Source organism: Sus scrofa, chromosome 14 (assembly GCF_054392235.1).
Source record: "Sus scrofa isolate SSC_HxYL_T2T_F1_AM1 chromosome 14, Sscrofa_HxYL_maternal_Yorkshire_Landrace_v2.0, whole genome shotgun sequence".
Classification (NCBI taxonomy): Eukaryota; Metazoa; Chordata; class Mammalia; order Artiodactyla; family Suidae; genus Sus; species Sus scrofa.
Window position 1 is genome coordinate 104,243,265 of NC_139396.1, and position 24,609 is coordinate 104,267,873.

Consider the following 24,609-nt stretch of genomic DNA (forward strand, 5'->3'; position numbering starts at 1 on the left):
AAATGCAAATTAAAACTACAATGAGGTGCCACCTCACACCAGTCAGAATGGCTGTCATTATTAAGTCTATAAGTAACAAAGGTTGGAGAGGTTGTGGAGAAAGGGGAACCCTCCTTCACTATGAGTGGAAATGTAAATTGGTACAACCACTATGGAAAATAATATGGTAGTATGGAAGTTCCTCAGAAAACTAAATATAGAGCTACTGTATGAACCAGCAATCCCACTCCTGGGCATATATCCAGACATATCTGCAATTCAAAAAGATACATACATCCCTATGTTCCTTACAGCACTATTCACAATAGTCAAGACATGGAAACAACCTAAATGTCCACTGACAGATGAATGGATTAAGAAGATGTGGTATGTATACACAATGGAATACTACTCAGCCATAAAAAAGAATAAAATAATGCCATTTGAAGCAATGTGGATGGAACTAGAGACTCTCATACTGAATGAAGAAAGTCAGAGAATGACAAATACCACATGATATCACTTATATCTGGAATCTAATATATGGCATAAATGAACCTATCTGCAGAACAGAAACCAACTATGGACATAGAGAACGGGCTTGCATTTACCAAGGAGGAGGGGGTGGAAGTGAGATGGACTGAGAGTTTGGTGTTAGTAGATGCAAACTATTGCCTTTGGAATGGATAATCAATGAGATCCTGCAGTATAGCACAGGAAACTATATCCAATCACTTGTTATGGAACATGATGGAGGATAATGTGAGAAAAAGAATGTATATATAACTGGGTCACTTTGCTATATAGCAGAAATTGACATAACATTGTAAATCAACTATACCTTAAAAAATAAATACTCAAAATTATAAACAAAAGGAGAAATTACAAATAATACCACAGAAACAAAGAGCTTCATAAGGGAATACAATAAGAAAAAAAATTATATTGCACCAAATTAAAATAATTTTTGAAATGGATAAATTCCTAGAAATACAACCTGCTAAGACTAAATCATGGAAAAATAGCCTGCACAGACTGATAAAGAATAAGGAGATTGAATCAGTAGTCAAAAACCTCCCAATAAAAAAATGTCCCAGGACCAGACGTACAGTGATGAGCTCTACCAAACACTTAAAGACTTAACACCAATCCTTTTCTAAGTCTTACAAAAATTTTGAAAAGGAACACTTCCACAATCATGTTAAGAGTCCTGCATTACCCTGACACCATTACAAGAAAAGAAAATGACAGGCAAAAGTCTCTAATGAACACAGATGCAAAAACCTTCAACAAAACGTTAGCAAACCAAATTTAGCAGTGCATTAAAAGGATCATATGATGATCAAGTGGGACTCATACCTGGAACACAAGGATGGATTGACATTTGTAGATGAATGTTAATAGAATGAACGATAACTATTACATCAATAGTTGTGGATAAAGCATTTGACAAAATTCAAGATACTTTCATGACAAAACTCTGAAGAAATTTGACATATAAGGAGTGTATCTCAACATAAAGATTATAACAAATCTACAGCTAATTTTATACTCAAACATGAAATGCCAAAAGCTTTTCCTCTAAGATCATGAACACAAGATAAGATGCTTACTATCTTCACTTCTATTCAATAATGTACTGAAAGTCCTAGCTAGAGAAGTTATGTGAGGGAAAAAAAAAAAAAAAAAAGGAATAAAAGACATTCAAATCAGAAAGGAAGAAATAAAATTGTCTGTTTGCATATGACATGATCTTATATGAAGAAAAACCTCAAGACTCCACCAAAAACAGACCTAATAAATGAATTTGGTAAAGTTTCAGAATACTAAAGCAATATAATTTAATAAATTGTCCTCAGTTACAACAACTTTAAATAGAATAAACTACATAGCAATACATTTAACCAAGAGGTAAAAGTTCTGTAAACTGAAAACTATCAAACATCATTTAAGGAAGACACAAGTAAATGAAAATTTATCCTGCATTCTTGGATTGACAGAATTAATATTGTTAAAATATATCCCTATTATCCAAAAGTGATTTACAGATTCAAAACAATCTATCAAAATTAAGATGGAATTTTTCACCCTAATGTTTATAAGATGCCATAAATCACCCCACATAACCAAAGCAAACTTAACTGAATCAGGAGTATCACACATGATAAATAATACTCTGCAGCTATGGTGATTTTTTTTAAGTGTGGTACTGTCATAAAAATAGTCCCACAGACCTCTGGAACTGAATAGAGAGCCTAGAAATAAAACCTTACATATACCTTCACAAGGGTACCAAGAATACAAAATGAGGGCAGAATAGTTTCTTCAATAAATGATGTTGGATGGCAATCAGAGAAGAAAAAGAAATAAAAAGAATCCAAGTTGGGAAAGAAGTAAAATGGTCATTCTTTGCAGATGACATAATACTATAAATAGAAAACCCTAAAGATGCTACCAGAAAACTACTAGAGCTCATCAATGAATTTGGTAAAATTGCAGGATACAAAATTAATACACAGAAATCTCCTGCATTTCTATACACAAACAAAAGATCATAAAAAGAAATTAAGGAAGCAATCCAATTTACCATCACATCAAAGAGAATAAAATACTTAGGAATAAACCTACCTAAAGAGGCAAAAAGACTTATACTCTGAAAACTATAAGACACTGAAGAAGGAAATTGAAGATGACACAAACAAATGGAAAGATATACCATGCTCTTGGACTGGAAGACTCAACACTGTCAAAATGATTACTACCCAAGGCAATCTATAGATTCAGTGCAATCCCTCTCAAACTACCAATGGAATTTTTTGCAGAACTAGAACAAAAACATTTTAAAATTTTTATAGAAACACAAAAGACCTCAAATCAATTTTCAGAAAAAACAAATCAGGCTCCCCAACTTCAGACTTTACTACAAAGCTACAGTTATCAAAACAATATGGTGCTGACCCAAAACCAGAAGTACTGATCAGTGGAACAGTATAGAAAGTATGGTCAATTAATCTATGACAAAGGAGGCAAGAATATACAATAGAGGAAAAAAATCCTCTTCAATAAGTGGTGCTTGGAAAACTGCACAGCTACATGTAAAAGAAACTAGGACACTCTCTAATACCATACACAAAAGTAAACTCAAAGTGGATTAGAGACCTAAACATAAGACTGGATACTATGAAACACTTAGGGAAAAACATAGGCAGAGTACGCTGATGTAAATCACAGCAATGTCTGTTTTGACCCACCTCCTAGACTAAGGAAATTAAAAACAAATGGGGCCTAATTAAGCTTAAAAGCTTTTGCACAGCAAAGGGAACCATAAACAAAATGAAAAGACAACCTACAGAATGGGAGAAAAATCTTTGCAAACAAATCAACAGACAAGGGATAAATCTCCAAAATATACAAATATCTCATACAGTTTTATACCAAAAGCAATTAAAAAATGGTCAGAAGATCTAAACAGATGTTTCTCCAAAGACAGACAGATGGCCGAAAGGTACATGAAAAGATGCTTAACATCACTAATTCTTAGAGAAATGCAAATCAAAACTACAAGGAAGTATCACCTCACACTAGTCAGAATGACCATCATCAAAAAGTCCACAAATCAGAAATGCTGGAAAGGGTGTGGAGAAGAGAGAACCCCCCCTACACTGTTGGTGAGAACATAAGCTGGCACAACCATTATGGAGAACAGTATGGAACTACCATATAAAACTATAGAAATACCATATGATCCAGCAATCCCACTCCTGGGCATATATCTGGAAAAAACTATAATTTGAAAATATACATGCACTCCAATGTTCATTGCAGCACTAGCCAAGACATGGAAACAACCTAAATGTTCTTCGACGCAGGGATGAATAAAGAAGATGTGGTACATATATACAATGGAATATTAGCCATACAAAAAAATGATGCCATTTGCAGGAACGTAGATGGACCTAGAGATTATCATACTAGGTGAAGTAAGACAGAGAAAGATAAATACCACATGATATCACTTATATGTGGAATCTAAAATATGGCACAAATGAGCCTATCTACAAAATAGAAACTGACTCAAAGATTTCGAAGCCAAATTTATGGTTACCAACGGGGAAATGTGGGGGGGGGGAGGGTAAATTAGGGAGTTAGGCTTGACCTATGCACACTACTATATATAAAACAGGTAATAAGAACCTACTATATAGCACAGGGTAACCTACTCAATATTGTATAATAATCTGAAAAGGAATAGATATATGTGTACAACTGATTTGCTTTGCTGTACACCTAAAACTAACATGACTTTGTAAATCAATTATACTCCAGTAAAATTAATTTTAAAAATAAATAATAGTGTTAGCAACATTGAATATCCACATACAAAAGAATGAAAGTGTGTCAAGAGACATGTTTCTACAATATTTTCTTAGCCTCTTTGCTGAAAACTCCGTCTTGTCCTGCTTTACTTTACCCCATCTTCCTGCTTGGAAAACAGTCACAGTGCTGGTGAATGACTTAATCTTAAGAACAAAGACCTAAAGGCAAAAATTATTCATAGGGTCAGCTGAATGAGGACTTAATGCATTGGTCTAGGCCAGCCGGACCTGTGCAGATTGGCACACTGTTTGCACAGCATGATACGTCCTCTTAAGAATAAAAGATGAGCCTCACGGCCCCAAGGGGTTTATGAGGGGTCGTTAGCAGGATATGAATTAGCAAGGAGAACTGAAGTGTAAACCTGGGCACGCTGGGTTGCTGCAGATAGGCCCGCCATCTGCAGAAGCACAATGGTGATTCTCTAGATGCCATGCATAGATAGCTGATGCCAAGCTTCTTCAAATGCTAATGATTGTTAAATGCCTCAAGGTCAGAGTAAAAGCTTAATCAGCAACCAGCTATGTGACTTTTAAAATAACTTTTAAAAACCCCTATATCCTGCACCTACAACCCCCTTCTCACTTGACTTAATCCTTTTTTTTTTTTTTTTTTTTTTTTTTTGTCTTTTTGCTATTTCTTTGGGCCGCTCCCCGCGGCATATGGAGGTTCCCAGGCTAGGGGTCCAATCGGAGCTGCAGTCACCGGTCTACGCCAGAGCCACAGCAACGTGGGATCCGAGCCGCGTCTGCAACCTACACCACAGCTCACGGCAACGCTGGATCGTTAACCCACTGAGCAAGGGCAGGGACCGAACCCGCCACCTCATGGTTCCTAGTCGGATTCGTTAACCACTGCGCCACGACGGGAACTCCACTTGACTTAATCCTAAAAAACACAGTAAAAGCAGTGTGGTTTCTCAAGGCGGTGCTCTTGGTCCCTGAGACTTTGAGTCCCCCGTTCCCACCTTTATTTAAGATAAATGTCTCTGTGTCTTGTTTTATGTTAACTTTTTTCCTTAAGTTCCACAGCACCCGTTCTTCAGCCCATCCTGCTGAGCTGGTCTCGGCAAAAGTGGACATTTAACTTATACCATTCACAAAAATCAACTGAAAATGGATTAAAGACTTAAACATAATACCTGAACCACAGAACTCCCAGAAGAAAACAGAAAAATTTCTTGATGTTTATCTTGGCTATGATTTTTTTGTTGTTATGTTACTAAACTCTCAGGCAAAGAAAGGAAAAATAAATTGGAACTACGTAAAACTAGAAACATTCTCCATAGCAAAAGGAATAATCAAAAAAATGAAAAGGTGGAGTTCCCACAGTGGTGTGACAGAATCGGCCACATCTCTGCAGTGTCAGGACACAGATTTGATCCCCAGCCTGGCACAGGGGGTTAAAGGATCTGGCATTGCTGCACTGTGGTATAGATTGCAACTGTAGCTTGGATCTGATCTCTGGCCTGGGAATTCCATATGCTGCTGGGCAGCCAAAAATAGGAAAAAAAAAAAAAAAAAAAGAAAAATGAACAAAATTATGGAATGGGAGAAAATAACTTGTACAGAGTATATCTGATAAGGGGTTAACATCCAAACTATATAATGAACTCATACAGCTTCACAACAAAATGAAAACATTTAAACCAGTTTAAAAACGGGCAAAAGACCCAAATAGATATTTCTCAAAGGAGACATACCAATAGACAACACATATAGGAAAAGATGCTTAACATCACTAATCAACAGGAACACACAGGGCGTTCCCTTCGTGGCTCAGCAGTTAAGGAACCCAGCTAGGATTCACGAGGATGCAGGTTTGATCCCTGGCCTTGCTCAGTGGGTTAGGGATCTGGCATTGCTGTGAGCTGTGGTGTAGGCCAGCAGCTGTAGTTCTGATTCAACCTCCTATCCTGGGAACTTCCACATGCCGAGGGTACGGGCCTGAAAGGCAAAACATAACAAAACAAAACAGGAAAACACGCAGGAGATCAACTCACATCTACTAGAATGATTATTATCAAAAAGCCAAAGGATTACCACGATAATGGAGTATAGAGAACAAACTATGTACTGTTGATGGAAATGAAATTAGTAAAACCTTTAGGAAAATATTACCAAGTTTCTTCAAAACATTTTTTAAAAACTACATATTTTTAAAAAATTGATATATATATGATATGTCAGTATCACTTCTGTGTATTTAAAAGAGTATCTGTACTCCCATGATCAATGCAGCATTATTCAAATAGCCAAGATAGAAACTACCTGAATTCTCATCAATGAGTGTATAAAGAGATGTAGTATATATACAATGGATTATTAAGCCTAAAACAAGAGAATCCTGCCTTTTGCAACAACTTGTTTGGACCTGGAGGGCATGATGCTAGGTGAAATAAGCCTGACACAGAAAGACAAATGCTGCATGATCTTGGAATTATGCAAGAATAAAAAGCAGATTATAAGAATAAAAAAGAGTAAAAATTATGGAATTATGTAAGAATAAAAATTATGCAATAATGAAAATAAAAAAATAAAAAAATTATGCAAGAATAAAAAATTATGGAATCATGAAAGAATAAAAAGCAGATTATAAGAATAAAAAGCAGATTATAAGAATCTAAAATAGTCACAAACATAAGAAACAGTCAAGTGGTAATTGCTAGGGAATAGGGTAGTGAGAAATGAAGAGGCGTAAGTGACAGTTAAAAGGTGCAAAGTTTCACATCCATAACATAAATAAGTTCTGGAGATCTATCAGACAACATAGTGTTTAAGCCAACAATACTGTATTGTATGCTTCAACATTGCTAAGAGGTAGATCTTGTTTTCTTACCCTAAAGGAAAAAAATGTGGAGGAGGAAATTTTGGAACCATAGATGTTTATATACTTGGTGGTGATTGTTTCATTATACTTATCTCTAATCTCATTGCATACATTATATATATATTTATATAAACGTAATTTATGTATGTATATATGTCTATATGTACTAATTATATAATTATATAATTTATATAAATACATTTATATTTTTATGTTATATATATATTTTACATGTCAAATATACCTCAAGTGCTTAAAAAGAAACAAGTTGGGGGAGTTCCCATCGTGGCTCAGCAGGAACGAATCTGACTAGGAACCATGAGGTTTCGGGTTCAATCCCTGGCCTCAGTGGGTTAAGGATCCAGCATTGCTGTGGCTGTGGCATAGACCTGCAGCTACAGCTCCAATTAGACCCCTAGCCTGGGAACCTCCATATGCTGTGGGTGCGACCCTGAAAAAGACAAAAAAAAAAAAAAAAAAAAAAAAAAAGTTGGCAAAAAGTGAACAATGACAAAATTTTCCATCATGCAGCTAGCTCAACAACACACTCCAACTTATGCAAACATCTTTTTTTTTCTTAACAGAGAGGCCTCAAATTTTCCATCAAAGAAAGTTTATTATAACCTGTTGAGAGTCCTCCCACCCACAGGATTTACTGTCCTGTAAAGATGGTTTAAACAAGCCCCAGCTGACAACTAAGTTAGGTGAGTCACTTACCGGTTCCACAAGACATTGCTTTTATCAAAACTAACAATGTTTCCTTTAGTTAAAGCAGAAGGCTCTTCTGGTACTTATACACACACCCCTAGCATTATTTTAATCTAATGGATTACATTTAGTCCCTGATGTAATTAGCCCCATCCCCTGTTGACTCTGGATATGTTTCTTGTGTTTATTTTAGTACACATCTTGAGCTTCTCAGCTTTCTGGGGGCAAAAAGTATACACTATGTTAATTTTCTAGAGCCTATTCTCAATTGAAATGATTTACTAGTAGCATCTATCATCTAAGTCAATTTTGTAAGACCTTAAAAAAATACCAAGTGGCACTTCAGGTTTTTATTTTCATCTTGTATGAAAGAAAAATTTATCTTTCAATGCTATGCCCCTCACATTATACTTCCCACAGTTTAATCATCTTCCCCTTCCACCATTTTGTTAATCATTGCAAGCCTCTTCTGAGCCCAGGGATCTCTTGATTTAGACTGAAGATAGGATTTAAGGAAGGAGAGCCCAACTACAGATAGTCTCTTTCTCCTCCGTATATACGGTTTTTGCCTCATGGGTTTGTCAGCTGAAAAACCTGTACCATACTTTTTATTGGCATAAGATGAGCTACCCCCTAACCAGGATTCCATGTAGTTTGGCATCAGCCATGGCCTGACCTCCAGTAACAGTTCACCTACAGAAGTGTTCTAAGCCAGTCATCATCCTAAAATAAACAATCTTATTTGTGGATGGAATGAAATGTGCTCCAGGAGATGCTGAGAGGCACATGAATAGTACACGCAAATTGGGGCTTTCTGTATTTGAAATAATACATAATATGGCCACCCTTAATAATGAATAACCCAGAGTAATGGAATGTAACAGAGAACAAACTATTTCCTATGTGAAAACTAGGGAGCCCTGAATCAAAGTCATACAGGGAAAAGAATTATGACCATTGCAAAAGTACCTGGTAGCTCTCTGCTAACACTTGAAATTCAACTTCCACTTGTGTCACCTTATTTTTTTCAAGGTCTTAAGTATTCAGTAGAGGGCTGAAAGAGGAAGGAATTTAAGAAATTATTGGGTCATCCTGAGCCTCGACAAATCCTGTGCTTCTGGAGCTGCCTGGTTGGCCAGCAACCTCTATGGAATCCAGGTGACTCTCCTCATATGGATTTGATCAGCACTTCGTGTGGTAATTTCCCATCAGATTCTGTGTTCTGTCCTTTCAGAATCCAAACATCTTGTTTCTTTTCCTGAATTTAGGAAAGTTTAAATTACAACTGTGTTCACAAGGACTGATTGTTACAGGCCTGTTTTTCAGTGATAAGTTTGGTCACAAAATTGAAGGAGGCTTTGATATTTGACCCTTGGATGAAAAATAAAGTTTGCCTTCACACTAATGGGAATCATGGTTGCCACGTCAAAGTTGGTATCCTACATACAGAGAAGAGTACATGATTGTCAACATTTTAAAGTTTATAGAAATGTAATTTAAATTTTAATAAACCATATTTTGTATTTTCGTAATTTAAAATTGTTACATTTTAATTGGTATGACCACTATGGAAAACAGTATTGGGGTTCCTCAGAAAACTAAATATAGAACTACCATATAATCTAGTAATCCAAAGTCCTGGGCATATATCCAGACAAAACTATAATTCAAAGATATATATATGCCTATGTTCATTGCAGCACTATTCACAATAGCCAAGACAAGGAAACAACCTAAATGTGCATTGACAGATGAGTGGATTAAGAAGATGTGGTACATATATACAATAGAATACTATCAGCCATAAAAAGAACAAAAAAATGCCATTCACAGAAACATGGAGGCAACCAGAGATTATCATCCTAAGTGAAATAAGAAAGAGAAGGACAAATACCATATAATATCACTTATACATGGAGCCAAAATATGGCACAAATGAACCTATGTACAAAACAGAAACAAACAGACTCAGACATGGGTAACAGACTTGTGGTTATCAAGGGTGGGGGAAGTGAGATGGACTGTGAGTTTGGGGTTAATAGCTGCAAACTACTACATTTAGAATGGATTGACAATAAGATTCTATTTTATAGCACAGGGAACTATAGTCAATCTCCTGGGATAGATCATGATGGAAAAATTTATTTATTTATTGCCATACTTTTGGCATATGGAAGTTCCTAGGCCAGCCTACACCACAGCAATGCCAGATCTAAGCCATGTCTGCGACCTACACCACAGCTCATGGAAAAGTCATATCCTTAACCCACTGAGTGGGGCTAGGTATCAAACCCACATCCTTGTGGATACTAGCTGGGTTCCTTTCTGCTGAGCCACAACAGGAAAATAATATTTTTAAAAAGAATGTGTATACATATATGACTGGGTACAGCAGAAATACATGTATTTCTGTACAGCAGAAATTGGCACAATGTTGTAAATCAACTATAATTTTAAAAAATGGAAAAAAAATAAACTTGTTACATTTTCCTTTCATTGATGACTTTCTTTTTGCTTCCCTTTTTCTTTCCATGTTACATTATGGATTGTTAGGAGTTGGTATGAATACCTAGTTCATTGATAGTTACCCATTCTTAAGTACATGTGTCATACCCTCTGTGCAATTCAGTATGACATTAGGTGTATCCATAAAGTCAAAATAGATTCATTAGAATTTGAAGGTTTCCACATGGCAGAATGCATGAGCTCACACCAGATTTGAAGACAGGCTTTTTCTAAGGCCTTTTTCTAAGACAGGCTCAGTCCCAGCAAGATCCTGGTGAAGCAGGATTGTTTTAAAGCTTAGTCAGGACACTCTGCATTATTTCACAGAAACTGTACCCTGGGCTAACTACCAGAGAATGACTGGTCAAAGAAATTGGCATTCTAAATGAGTCACATCAATGTCATTTCCTTTTTCCCTCTCTTTTTAAACAATGAATTAAACATCCGTACCCAAACAGACCTCTTGTGTAATCTGCACATTACACAAGAGGTCTTGGGACAACAGGCAGACAGCCAAGTGAATGAACACATCAGGATTGCTTGGTTGCCAGATCCCCAGGCCAGGCGCTCAGCCTTGTCCTGGTCCTCCTGCTGTGCATTTCTCTACTCATTCGGGGCTGTGACAGACTGGGGTCAGGGACTGCAGACCAAAAACTGCAGACCAGGGGCCTGGAAGACTTTATTTCCAAATGCTTGCACATAGAGAAATTTTCATCACAACAAAGAAATATCCACAAAAGAGAAAAAAACACAGTAATATTTTTTTAAAAGATCCTGGAGGTTTCTAGCCTATCTGTGCATAAAAAAGGGCTGAATAAATTGGCACAACCACCATGAAAAACAGTATGGAGGTACCTTGGAAAACTATACATAGAACTACCATACAACCCAGCAATCCCACTCTTGGGCATATATCCAGACAAAACTTTCCTTGAAAAAGACACACGCACCTGTATGTTCATTGCAGCAATATCCACAATAGCCAAGACATGGAAACAACCTAAATGTCCATCAACAAATGATTGGATTAAGAAGATGTGGTGTATATATACACAATGGAATACTACTCAGCCATAAAAAACAAAATAATGCCATTTGCAGCAACGTGGATGGAACTAGAAACTCACACTAAGTGAAACAAGTAAGAAAGAGAAATACCATATGATATCACATATCTGGAATCTAATATGTGGCACAAATAAGAAAAGAATCTTGGAGTACCTGTCATGACGTGGCAGAAACGAACTGACTAGGAACCATGAGGTTGGGGGTTCAATCCCTGGCCTCGCTCATTGGGTTAAAGATCTGGCATTGCTGTGAGTTGTGATGTAGTTCGCAGACCCGACTCAGATCTGGTGTTGCTGTGGCTCTGGCACAGGCCGGCAGCTGTAGTTCCGATTAGACCCCTAGCCTGGGAACCTCCATATGCTGTGGGTGTGGCCCTAAAAAGACAAAAAACAAACAAAAAAGAGGCTCATGGACTTGGAGAACAGACTTGTAGTTGCCAAGGGAGAGGGGAAGGGAGTGGGATGGACTGGGAATCTGGGGTTAATAGATGCAAACTATTGCCTTTGGAATGGATAAGCAATGAGATCCTGCTATAGAGTACCAGAAACTATATCTAGTCATGATGGATCAACTATATCTAGTTATGATGGATCATGATGGAGGATAATGTGAGAAAAAGAATATATATATGTATATGTGACTGGGTCACTTTGCTATACAGTAGAAAATTGACAGAACACTGTAAACCAACTATAATGGAAAAAATAAAAGTCATTTAAAAGAAAATAAAGGGCTGAGGATCCAAAGTAATTGTCAAATCTGCTCCTACCCCACTCACCAGAGAGCCATGAAAAAAAAGAATGTAACCTATAAAGGAACTCCCACTAGGCTATCAGTGGATTTCTCAATAGAAATTCTAGAGGCTAAGGGAGAGTGGAATGACATATTCAAAGTGTTGAAAAATGAACATTTGTAGCCAAGGATATTTTATCTGGCAAAGTTATCCTTCAAATATAATGGAAAAATAAAAGCTTTCCCAGAAAAACAAAAGTTGAGAGAGTTCACCAGTGCTAGACCTACCATGTAAGAAATTCTGAAAAGACTTCCTTGAGCTGAAATAGAAAGACTCTAATAAATGACAAGAAAACATATGATAGTACACAATACTCTGATAAGTGCAAAATACAGACAAAATCAGAAAATTTTCACCCTATATTAGAATGGCGTCTTAACAACTATAGTATAAAAGTTAAAGAAAGGAGTTCCCATTGTGGTGAAGCAGAAACGAATCCAACTAGAAACTATGAGGTTGCAGGTTTGATCCCTGGCCTTGCTTGGTGGGTTAAGGATCTGGCGTTGCTGTGGCTGTGGTGTAGGTTGGCAGCTACAGCTCTGATTCGACCCCTAGCCTGGGAGCTTCCATATGCCATGTTTGTGGTGCTAAAAAGCAAAAAAAAAAAAAAAAAGTTAAAGAAACAGTATTAATAACAATGATAGTCACTATCATTTGTTAACAAATATGCAGCATAAAAAGGGGCAAATTTTTACATCAAAAATATAAATGGGGACAGGTATAAGGGTGGAGTCTTTATAGGTGAATGAAGATAAACTGCTATCAGTATAAAATGGACTGTTTTATTTATGAAATGTTTTATATAATCCCCATGGTAACAAAACCCCAAAATTTAGAGTAGATCCATGAAACACAAAAAAACAGAGAGGCAGAGAATGCCACCATGAAAAAACCACCACTATGTAAATATAGGCAGAAACAGAGGGAAAAAGAAACAATAGAGATATAAAACAAGAAGCTAAACAATAAGATGGCTATAGTTAGTCCTTACATATAAAAATTGCTCTAAATATAAATGGATTGAATTCATCAACAAAAAGGCACAGATTAGCTGCATAGATGAAAACAGGAGAGATGGATAACAATACAATAATAGTAGGGAATTTTGTACTCCACTGTCAGCAATAGATAGATCATCCAGACAGAAAATTAACAAGAAAACGGAATTAAACTACACTTTAGACCAAATGCACATAACAGACATATATAGAACATTCTGTCCCACAGCCCGCAAAATACACATTCTTTTCAATTGTACATTAAAAATTCTCCAGGGTAGATCACATGAAAGGACACAAATATTAGCAAATTTAAGAAATTTGAAAATTATACCAACTATCTTTTCTGACCACAATGGTTTGAAGTTAGAAAACAAATGGAAAGCTGAAAGATCTACAAATATGTGGAAACTCCACAACACCATTCTAAATAACCAATGGGTCAAAAAGAAGTCAAAAGGGAAATAAACTATCTTGAGAAAAATGAAAATGGAAACATACATATTGAATCCTGGGAGCATAGCAAAATCCATTGAAAGAAAAATTTTATGCAGATTTTATACAAATATTAAGAAATTAGATCTAAAACAACCTAAATTTACACCACAAGAAACTAGAGAAAGAACAAATTGGATTAGCAATGAGATCCTGATGTATAGCACTGGGAACTATGTCTGGTCACTTATGATGGAGCATGATAATGTGAGAAAAAAGAATGTATACATGTATGTGTAACAGGGTCACCATGCTGTACAGTAGAAAATTGACAGAACACTGTAAACCAGCTATAATGGAAAAAAATAAAAAGCATTATATATATATAAAAAGAACAAAGTTAACAGAAGGAAGGAAATAATAAAAGTCTGAGCAGAACTAAATGAAATAAAGAACAGAAAAATAGAAATTGTCAATGAAACTATAAGCTGGTTTTTCAAAAAGTTTAAAAAACTGACATTTATCTAGACTAAAGGAAAAAAGACTCAAATTAGAAAAGAGAAGACATTACAACTGAAACTATGGAAATGCATTGGATCATAAGAAGCTATAAACAATTATATGTCAACAAATAAGATAACCTAGAAGAAATGTATAAATCCCTAGAAACACACAACCTACCAAGATGGAGTCAGGAAGAAATACAAAATTTAAACAGAGCAATAATGAGGAACTACAAGAGTAATTTTTTTTTTCTTTTTACAGCCACATCCATGGCATATGACAGTTCCCAGGCTAGGGGTCAAATCAGAGCTACAGCTGCTGGCCTACGCCAGAGCCACAGTAATGCAGGATCTGAGCCACATCTGTGACCTACACCACAGCTCAGGACAATGCCAGATCCCTAAGCCACTGAGCAAGGCCAGGGATCGAACCCCCAACCTCATGGTTCCTAGTTGGATTCATTTCCACTGCGCCATGACAGGAACTCCTGAAAGAGTAATTTTAAAAAACCCAACATAGAAAATTCCAGGAAACATAGAAAATTCCGGGTGAATTCTACCAAACAATTAAGAAGAAGTAATACCAATTCCTCTCATACTCATCCCAGCAATTGAAGAGAAGATAATACTCCCAAACAGATTCTACAAGGCCAGCATTATCCTAATACCAAAGTCAGATAAGGACACTACAAGAAAATTATGGACCAACATCCCTGATGAATACAGATGCAAAAAATATTAGTAAACCAAATACAAGAACACATTAAAAGGATTATTCACTATGACCAAGTGGGATTTATCCGTGAGATGAAAGAATGATTCAACATATGCAAATCAATAAATATATCACATTAATAAAATGAAAGATAAAAATTACTCACCTCAGTAATGTAGAAAAAGCATTGACAACATCATTTCATGATTAAAAAAATAAAAACCTTCAACAGATTGCATATAGAAGAAACTCACCTCAGCATATTAAAACCCATGTAGAACAAACCTTCAGCTAACACTGTATTCAATAATGAAAAATTAAAATATTTTCCTCTAACATCATTGTCAAGACAAGGATACACACTCTTACCACTTTTATTCAATATAGTACTAAAGTCTGAGCTAGAGAAATTACATAAGAGAAAGTGCATCCAAATTTTAAAAAATGTGAAGGGCTGGTATTTGAAGATGATATAATTTTATATATAGAAAATTCCAAAACCCCTAACCAAAAATTGTTGAAAATAATCAACAAAAATAAGTGAAGTTGAAGGATTAAAAAAAAATTAACATACAGAGATCAGTTGCATTTCTACACATGAATAATGAAACATCTGAAAAGATATAAAGGAAACTAGCCCACTTCAATACGTTTAAAAACAGTAAACTGCCTATAATTTTTTTTTTTTTTCCTTTTTTGGCCTCACCCGTGGAATATGGAAGTTCCTTGGCCAGGCACTGAGTCCAAACTGCATCTGTAACCTAAGATCAGATCAGATCCTTTAATCCACTGTTCCAGGCTAGTGATTGAAGCAGCAACACCACAGAGACAAGCCAAATCATTAACTCACTGTGCCACAGTGGGAACTCAACAGGAAAATATTTAACAACTGAAGAGAAAGATATGTACAACAAAGTACAAGACTTTGCTGAAAGAAATAAAAGAAGCAAAAACAAATTGAAAGATGTTCAATGTTCATGAATTGAAAGTATATTGTTAAGCTGTTCATACTACCATCAACATCTATAGATTCAATACAAACCCTATCAAAAAGAAATAGAAAAAAGAAATCCCAAAATTTGAATGGAATCACAAAAGACCCTGAATATCCAAAGCAATCCTGAGAAAGAACGAAACTGAAGACCACGCCTCCTGATTTCAAAATATACTATAAAGCTATAGTAATAAAAACAGTATGGTACTAGAATAAAGACAGATGCATAAAGCAGTGAAGCAGAATAGAGAACCCAGAAGGAAACCCTCCATATATGATCAAATAATATTTGACAAGGGAGACAAGAACACCCAATGGGGAAAGGATGGTCTCTTCAATCAATGATATTGGAGAAACTGGATAAACACATGCAAAACAATGAAATTGGACACTTATAAAAATTTAATTTGAGGAGTTCCCATTGTGGCTCAGTGGTAACAAATCTGACTAGCATCCATGAGGATGCAGATTCCATCCCTATCCTCGCTCAGTGGGTTAAGGATCCAGCATTGCCATGGGCTGTGGTGTAGGTCACAGACATAGCTTGGATCCTGCTTTGCTGAGGCTGTGGTGTAGGTCAGCAGATGCAGCTCTGATTCAACTCCTAGCCTGGGAACCTCCAATGCCACAGGTGTGGCCCTAAGAAGCCAAAAAAAATTAATTAAAAATCAATTATATACATAAGCCCTAATCTCATAAAACACCTAGAAGAAAACAGGTGTTTTTCAACATCACTCTTGGCAATGATTTTTCAGGTATGACACCAAAAGCACAGACAAAAGCAAAAACAGGAGAGGAGGCAAGATGGCAGAAGAATAGGGGGACACGCTTGCCCTCTCCCACAAACACAACAACAACAAAAACCACATCTATAGGATAAGCGACTTGCACAGAACAGCAACAAATCATTGGCAGAAGAACCTAAACTCCAATAATGGCAAGAATTAGGGACATTTCTAGGTAAAACAAGAGAAAAGAGGAGAGTGAGAGAAGGTGAATCCGAGCTGGACGGGCACTCCCGAAAGGGAACTGTGGAGGAGAAAGGGATCCACACCCTGGAAAGTCACCTACTCAACGGAAATATCAATTAAAACAGAGGAATATCCAGATGCAGAGAAGAATGTAGCAGTAAGTCGGAGTTCTGAAAAGCAGAGCGAGACCCGAACAGATCATCTGAACTACTGGCACAGTCACCAAAAATTGAGATGCTTGGGTGGGGGCTGGGCACCAAGACCTCGGCTCCAGAGGTTATTCCCCGGGAAAGGGCTGGGGTGGGGCAGAGTGGAGACTGCTTGGGAGATCTAGGAACTGGTCTGTCAAGTTTGACAGGGCAGAGACTGCCTGCGAGACTAGTAAGTAGAGTGTTCGCGGGGGGAGGGAGCAATACGCTAAGGGTAGGGAAGTAGAAAGCCACATCAGAAGGAACCTGGGAGAAGAGCTGGGTCTGCACCAGTGTTGGAGAGGGGAGTGAAGGGGTGGGCCCCCATAGAATACTCCCCATGCCACAGCGAGCTTACTGGCCCCCCAGCTATCAGAAAGCTGTGCTTCCCAGTGCATCCCCCGCCCCTGCCACCCCTGCCACCCCTGGGGCTGCTTGCCATCTGGGAGGGCTGGCCTCAACAATTGCCAGAAGCCTACCACTGCAGGGGCTGTCCCTGCCCTGGCCTATTGCCCTTTGGAGGGGCTACACCCCTACAGAGCAGCACCAAACACCGCCAACCCCCGGGAAAAGGCCTGCAGCCCAGAAAAGCTAGAACAAGCTTGGCCGGGCTGTGAAAAGATCTGCCTACATTCTCAAACAGTCCTTACGAGTTGGGCTGCCCTGGGGAAGAGCCTCTTGGGTTCACAGTGGCCCAGCTAGCAGTTCCAGCCCTCAGGGGGTGCCGCATTCCCATGGAACAGCTCCCCAGCACTGCAAACCTCCTGAAAGAGCCCCCGCAGCCCAGAAAAACTAGAACAAGCTTGGCTGGGCTGTGAAAAGATCTGCCTACATTCTTGGACAGTCCTTCTGAGTCGGGCTGCCCTGGGGAAGAGCCTCTTGGGTTCTCAGTGACCCAGATAGCTGCTCCAGCCCTTGGGGGGCACTGCACTCCTGAGGAACAGCTGCCCAGGACCGCCAGCCCCCTGCAAGAGTGCCACAGCCCAAAAACACCAGAAGCTCTGCCTGGCCAAGTGAAATCTGCTCCCATTGTAGTGTGGACCTCCCGGTCCTGTCTGCCTTCAGGAAGTCCTCCTTTGCTTCAGAGAGACTCTGCCAGCCCCATCCACCCTCCAGAAAAGCCACACTGCCTCAAAGAAGATTGATCAACAATGCCAGCCCTCAGGAAACATTCCATGGCAGTGACAAGGCAAACACTGCCCAGCCATGGAGAGTACAACTCCACCAGGAAAAAGAAAACAACAAGCAAGATGAAGAAGCTGAGAAAGCACCCCCAGTCAAACCAACAGGAGAACTCACCTAAAACAGTCAACAATGAAACAGATCTCTGCAGTCTGACAGACCTGGAGTTCAAAAGAGAAATAGTGAAGATACTGAAGGAATTAAGAGAATATATGAACAGTAATGCAGATACCCTCAGAAAGGAACTAGAAAATATAAGGAGGAGCCAAGAAAAACTAGAACATTCATTTGCAGAGATACAAACTGAACTAAGGGCAGTAAAAACCAGAATGAATAATGTAGAAGAACGAATCGGTGATATGGAAGATAGAATAATGGAAATCACTCAATCCGGTCAACAGACAGAAAACCGAATCAAAAAACAGGAAAGCAATATAAGATACCTATGGGATAATATAAAGCGAGCCAATCTATGCATAATAGGAATTCCAGAAGGAGTAGGAAAAGATAAGGGGATGGAAAATATATTTGAAGAAATTATCACTGGAAACTTCCCAAATCTAAAGGATACTGAGTTCAAGATACAGGAATCACAGAGGGCCCCAAACAAACTGAACCCAAACAGACCCACACCAAGAGATATTAAATGGTAAAAGTAAGTGATAAAGAGAGGATCCTAAAGGCAGCAAGAGAAAAGCAGAATGTTACCTACAAGGGAACCCCCATAAGGTTATCAGCTGATTTCTTTACAGAAATACTACAGGCCAGGAGGGAATGGCAAGAGATATTTAAAGTGCTAAAAGGAAAAAAATATGCAACCTAGAATACTCTATCCAGCAAGAATATCATTTAAAATAGAAGGAGAAATAAAAATTTTTTTCCAACAAACAAAAGCTAAAAGAATACAGCAATACAAAACCCAGACTAAAAGATATACTGAGAGGGCTTCTCTAAACCAAAAAGAAAGGGAAGAAAAAGAAAAAAAAAAGAAGAAGAAGAGGAAGAACTAGGATTGAGGAAACCACAATCAGAGAGCAGTCACTCAAATAAGCCAGCATACAGATTTAATCATGAACATGTTTCAAACAAAATAAAATTAAAAAGAAAAAAAAGAGTCATCAAAATCATAAAATGTGGGCAAGGGATGTTAGGAAATACATACACCCTTTTTTGTTGTTTGTTTGTTTCTCTTCTTAATTTTAATATAGTAATGAAGTGTTTGAACCTACAGGACCATGAGGCTAAAACACACAATTATAGGAAGGGGTTAGCATACTTAAAAAACAGGGCAATCACAAGCCAAAACCAAATATTGCATTTGCAAAAAATGGAAAAAAAAGATACACTCAAGCAGATAACAACAGGAGACCATCCAACCAAAAAAAAAAAAAGAAAGAAAAGAAAAGAAAAGAAAGGAAGAATGGAGAACCATAGAATCAACTGGAACACGAGGTTCAAAATGGCAATAAATAATCATCTATCAATTATCACCTTAAATGTCAATGGACTGAATGCTCCAATCAAAAGACACAGAGTGGCTGAGTGGATAAAAAGGCAAAAACCTTCAATATGCTGCCTACAAGAAACTCAGCTTAGGACAAAGCATACATACAGATTGAAAGTGAAGGGGTGGGAAAAAATATTTCACACCAATAGACATGACAGGAAAGCAGGAGTTGCAATACTCATATCAGACAAAATAGACTTTAAAACAAAAGACATAAAGAAAGACAAAGAAGGACACTATTTAATGATTAAGGGATCCATCCAAGGAGAGGATGTTACTATCGTCAACATATATGCCCCAAATATAGGAGCACCCAGATACATACAACAAATATTAACAGACATAAAGGGAGAAATTGATGGGACTACAATCAGAGTAGGAGACTCACACCAATGGACAAATCCTCTGGACAGAAAACCAATAAAGCAACAGAGATCCTAAAGGAAACAATAGAAAAGTTAGACTTCATTGATATCTTCAGGACACTACATCCAAAAAAAGCAGAATACACATTCTTCTCAAATGCACATGGAACATTCTCAAGAATTGAACACATATTGGGACACAAAGCAAATCTCAATAAATTTAGGAGCATAGAAATTATCTCAAGTATCTTCTCTGACCACAACGCCATGAAATTAGAAATCAACCATGGGAAAAGAAATGAGAAAAACCTACTATATGGAGACTAAACAACATGCTACTAAAAAACGAATGGGTCAATGAAGAAATCAAGAAGGAATTTTAAAAATACCTTGAAACAAATGATAATGAAGACACAACCTCTCAAAATCTATGGGATGCTGCGAAAGCAGTGCTCAGAAGGAAATTATACAGGCCTTTCTCAAAAAAAGAAGAAAGATCCCAAATTGACAACTTAACCCTCCACCTAAATGAAATAGAAAAAGAAGAACAAAAAAGACCTAAAGTCAGCAGAAGGAAGGAAATTATAAAGATCAAAGACAAAATCAATAAAATAGAGATTCAAAAAACAATAGAGAAAATTAATAAAACCAAGAGCTGGTTCTTTGAAAAGGTAAACAAAATTGACAACCCCCTGGCCAGACTCACTAAAAAGAGGAGAGAAAAAACTCAAATAACCAAAATTAGAAATGAAAAAGGAGAAATCACAACGGATACAGCAGAAATACAAAAAACCATAAAAGAATACTATGAACAACTATATGGCAACAAGTTTGACAATCTGGAAGAAATGGACAATTTTCTAGAATCGTACAGCCTGCCAAAACTGAATCAAGAAGAAACAGACCAACTGAACAGACCGATCACTAGAAATGAAATTGAAGAAGTCATAAAACACTCCCTACAAATAAAAGTCCAGGACCAGATGGCTTCACAGGAGAATTTTATCAAACATATAAAGAGGATCTGGTGCCCACCCTCCTTAAACTCTTTCAAAAGGTTGAAGAAGAAGGAATACTCCCAAAGACATTCTATGATGCCACCATCACCCTCATTCCAAAACCAGACAGAGATACCACCAAAAAAGAAAACTATCGCCCAATATCATTGATGAATATAGATGCAAAAATTCTCAACAAAATCTTAGCCAACCGAATCCAACAACATACCAAAAAAATTATACACCATGACCAGGTTGGGTTCATCCCAGGTTCACAAGGATGGTTCAACATATGCAAATCAATCAACGTCATACACCACATTAATAAAAGAAAAATCAAAAATCATATGATCATCTCAATAGACGCAGAAAAAACATTTGACGAAGTTCAACATCCATTCATGATCAAGACTCTCGCTAAAGTGGGTATAGAGGGAACATTCCTTAACATAATCAAAGTTATTTATGAGAAACCCACAGCAAATATAATACTCAATGGGGAAAAACTGAAAGCCTTCTCACTCAAATCTGGAACAAGACAGGGATGCCCACTCTCACCACTGCTCTTCAACATAGTTTTGGAAGTCCTAGCCACAGCAATTAGACAAACAGAAGAAATAAAAGGCATCCATATAGGAAGAGAAGAGATAAAACTGTCACTGTACGCAGATGACATGATACTATACATAGAAAACCCTAAGGACTCCACCCAAAAACTGCTTGAACTAATTAATAAATTCAGCAAAGTAGCAGGATATAAGATAAATATTCAGAAGTCAGTTGCATTTCTGTATACCAGCAATGAAATATTAGAAAAGGAATACAAAAATACAATACCTTTTAAAATTGCACCTCACAAAATCAAATACCTCAGAATACACCTGACCAAGGAGGTAAAGGACCTATATGCCGAGAACTATAAAACTTTAATCAAAGAAATCAAAGAAGATGTAAAGAAATGGAAAGATATTCCATGTTCATGGATTGGAAAAATCAGTATTTTAAAAATGGCCATACTACCCAAAGCAATCTACAGATTTGATGCAATCCCTATCAAATGACCCATGACATTTTTCACAGAACTAGAATAGACAATCCAAAAATTTATGTGGAACAGCAAAAGACCCAGAATTGCCAAAGCAATCATGAGAAACAAAAACCAAGCAGGAGGCATAACTCTCCCAGACTTCAAGAAATATTACAAAGCCACAGTCATCAAAACAGTGTGGTACTGGTATCAAAACAGACAGACAGACCAGTGGATCAGAAGAGAGAACCCACTAATAAACCCTGACACCTATGATCAATTACTCTTTGACAAGGGAGGCAAGAACATAAAATGGGAAAAGGAAAGTCTATTCAGCAAGCATTTCTGGGAAACCTGGACAGCTGCTTGCAAAGCAATGAAACTAGAACACACCCTCACACCATGCACAAAAATAAACTCCAAATGGCTGAAAGACTTAAATATACGACAGGACACCATCAAACTCCTAGAAGAAAACATAGGCAAAACACTCTCGGACATCAACATCATGAATATTTTCTCAGGTCAGTCTCCCAAAGCAATAGAAATAAGAGCAGAAATAAACCCATGGGACCTAATCAAACTGAAAAGCTTTTGCACAGCAAAGGAAACCCAAAAGAAAACAAAAAGACAACTTACACAATGGGAGAAAATAGTTTTGAAGGATGCAACCGACAAGGGCTTAATCTCTAGAATATATAAGCAGTTTATACAACCCAACAGCAAAAAAGCCAATCAATCAATGGAAAAATGGGCAAAAGACCTGAATAAACTGTTCTCCAAGGAAGATATACAGATGGCCAGCAAACACACGAAAAAAATGCTCAACATCGCTGATTATAAGAGAAATGCAAATCAAAACTACCATGAGATACCACCTCATACCAGTCAGAATGGCCATCATTAATAAATCCACAAATAACAAGTGCTGGAGGGGCTGTGGAGAAAAGGGAACCCTCCTGCACTGTTGGTGGGAATGTCAACTGGTATAGCCACTATGGAGAACAGTTTGGACATACCTTAGAAATCTATCCATAGAACTTCCATATGACCCCACAATCCCACTCTTGGGCATCTATCCGGACAAAACTCTACTTAAAAGAGACACTTGCACCCGCATGTTCATTGCAGCACTATTCACAATAGCCAGGACATGGAAACAACCCAAATGTCCATCGACAGATGATTGGATTCGGAAGAGGTGGTATATATACACAATAGAATACTACTCAGCCATAAAAAAGAATGACATAATACCATTTGCAGCAACATAGATGGAACTAGAGACTCTCATCCTGAGTGAAATGAGCCAGAAAGACAAAGACAAATACCATATGATATCACTTATAACTGGAATCTAATATCCAGCACAAATGAACATCTCCTCAGAAAAGAAAATCATGGACTTGGAGAAGAGACTTGTGGCTGCCTGATGGGAGGGGGAAGGAGTGGGAGGGATCGGGAGCTTGGGCTTATCAGACACAACTTGGAATAGATTTACAAGGAGATCCTGCTGAGTAGCATGGAGAACTATGTTTAGATACTCATATTGCAACAGAACAAAGGGTGGGTGAAAAAATGTAGGCATGTAAGAATAACTTGATCCCCATGCTGTGCAGTGGGGGAAAAAAAAAAAAAAGCAAAAACAACCAATGGGACTACATCAAACTTAAAAGTCTCTGCATAGCAGAGGAACCAATTAACTAAACGAAAAGGCAACCTGAAGAATGGGAGAAAATTTTTGTAAACCATATATCAGATAAGGGGTAAATATCCAAAATAAATAAAGAACTCATACAACTCAATAACAGCAACAATGAAAAATCTGATTTTAAAATAGGCACAGGGACTACATAAACATTTTCCCAAGGATGGAGTTCCTGCTGTGGCTCAGTGGAAACGAATCTGACTAGTATCCATGAGGACACAGGTTCGATCCCTGGCCTTGCTCAGTGGGTTAAGGATCTGACATTGCTGTGAGCTGTTGTATAGTTTCCAGATGTGGCTCAGATCTGGCATTGCTGTGGCTGTGGCATAGGCCAGCAGCTACAGCTCCGATTCGACCCCTAGTCTGGGAACCTCCATGTGCCACAGCTGCAGCCCTAAAAAGACAAAAAAAAAAAGAAAAAAAAAATTTTCCCCAAGGAAAATATGCCAATGAAAAGATGTTCAAGGTAACTAATCATGAAAATATAAATCAAAACCACAATAAGCTATCACCTCACACATTTTAGAATGGCTATCACCAATAGACAAGGGATAGGAGTTCCTGCTGTGGTGCAGGGGGTTAAGGATCTGGTGTTGTCTCTGTGGCAAAGGGGTATTATCCCTGGCTTGACTCAGTGGGTTAAGATCTAGCATTGCCACGGCTGTGGCATAGGTCACGTCTGCAGCTCTAGATCAGTCCCTGGCTGGAAAATTCCATATGCTGTGGGTGCAGGAGGGTGGGGGGGAGGTTGGGGGAAGAAGA

The 24,609-nt window shown here is 37.7% G+C and overlaps 1 long non-coding RNA gene across 1 annotated transcript in view; it reads left to right on the forward strand.

The window, feature by feature from the left end:
* Nucleotides 1-10,385, forward strand: part of LOC110256704 (uncharacterized) — a 64,848-nt gene extending 54,463 nt beyond the window's left edge. The window contains exons 3-4 of the long non-coding RNA XR_014828216.1: nucleotides 7,767-7,886; nucleotides 8,923-10,385. This is a non-coding gene — a long non-coding RNA (uncharacterized LOC110256704). The remainder of the gene's footprint in view (nucleotides 1-7,766; nucleotides 7,887-8,922) is intronic.
* The last annotated feature ends 14,224 nt before the right edge of the window (nucleotides 10,386-24,609 follow it).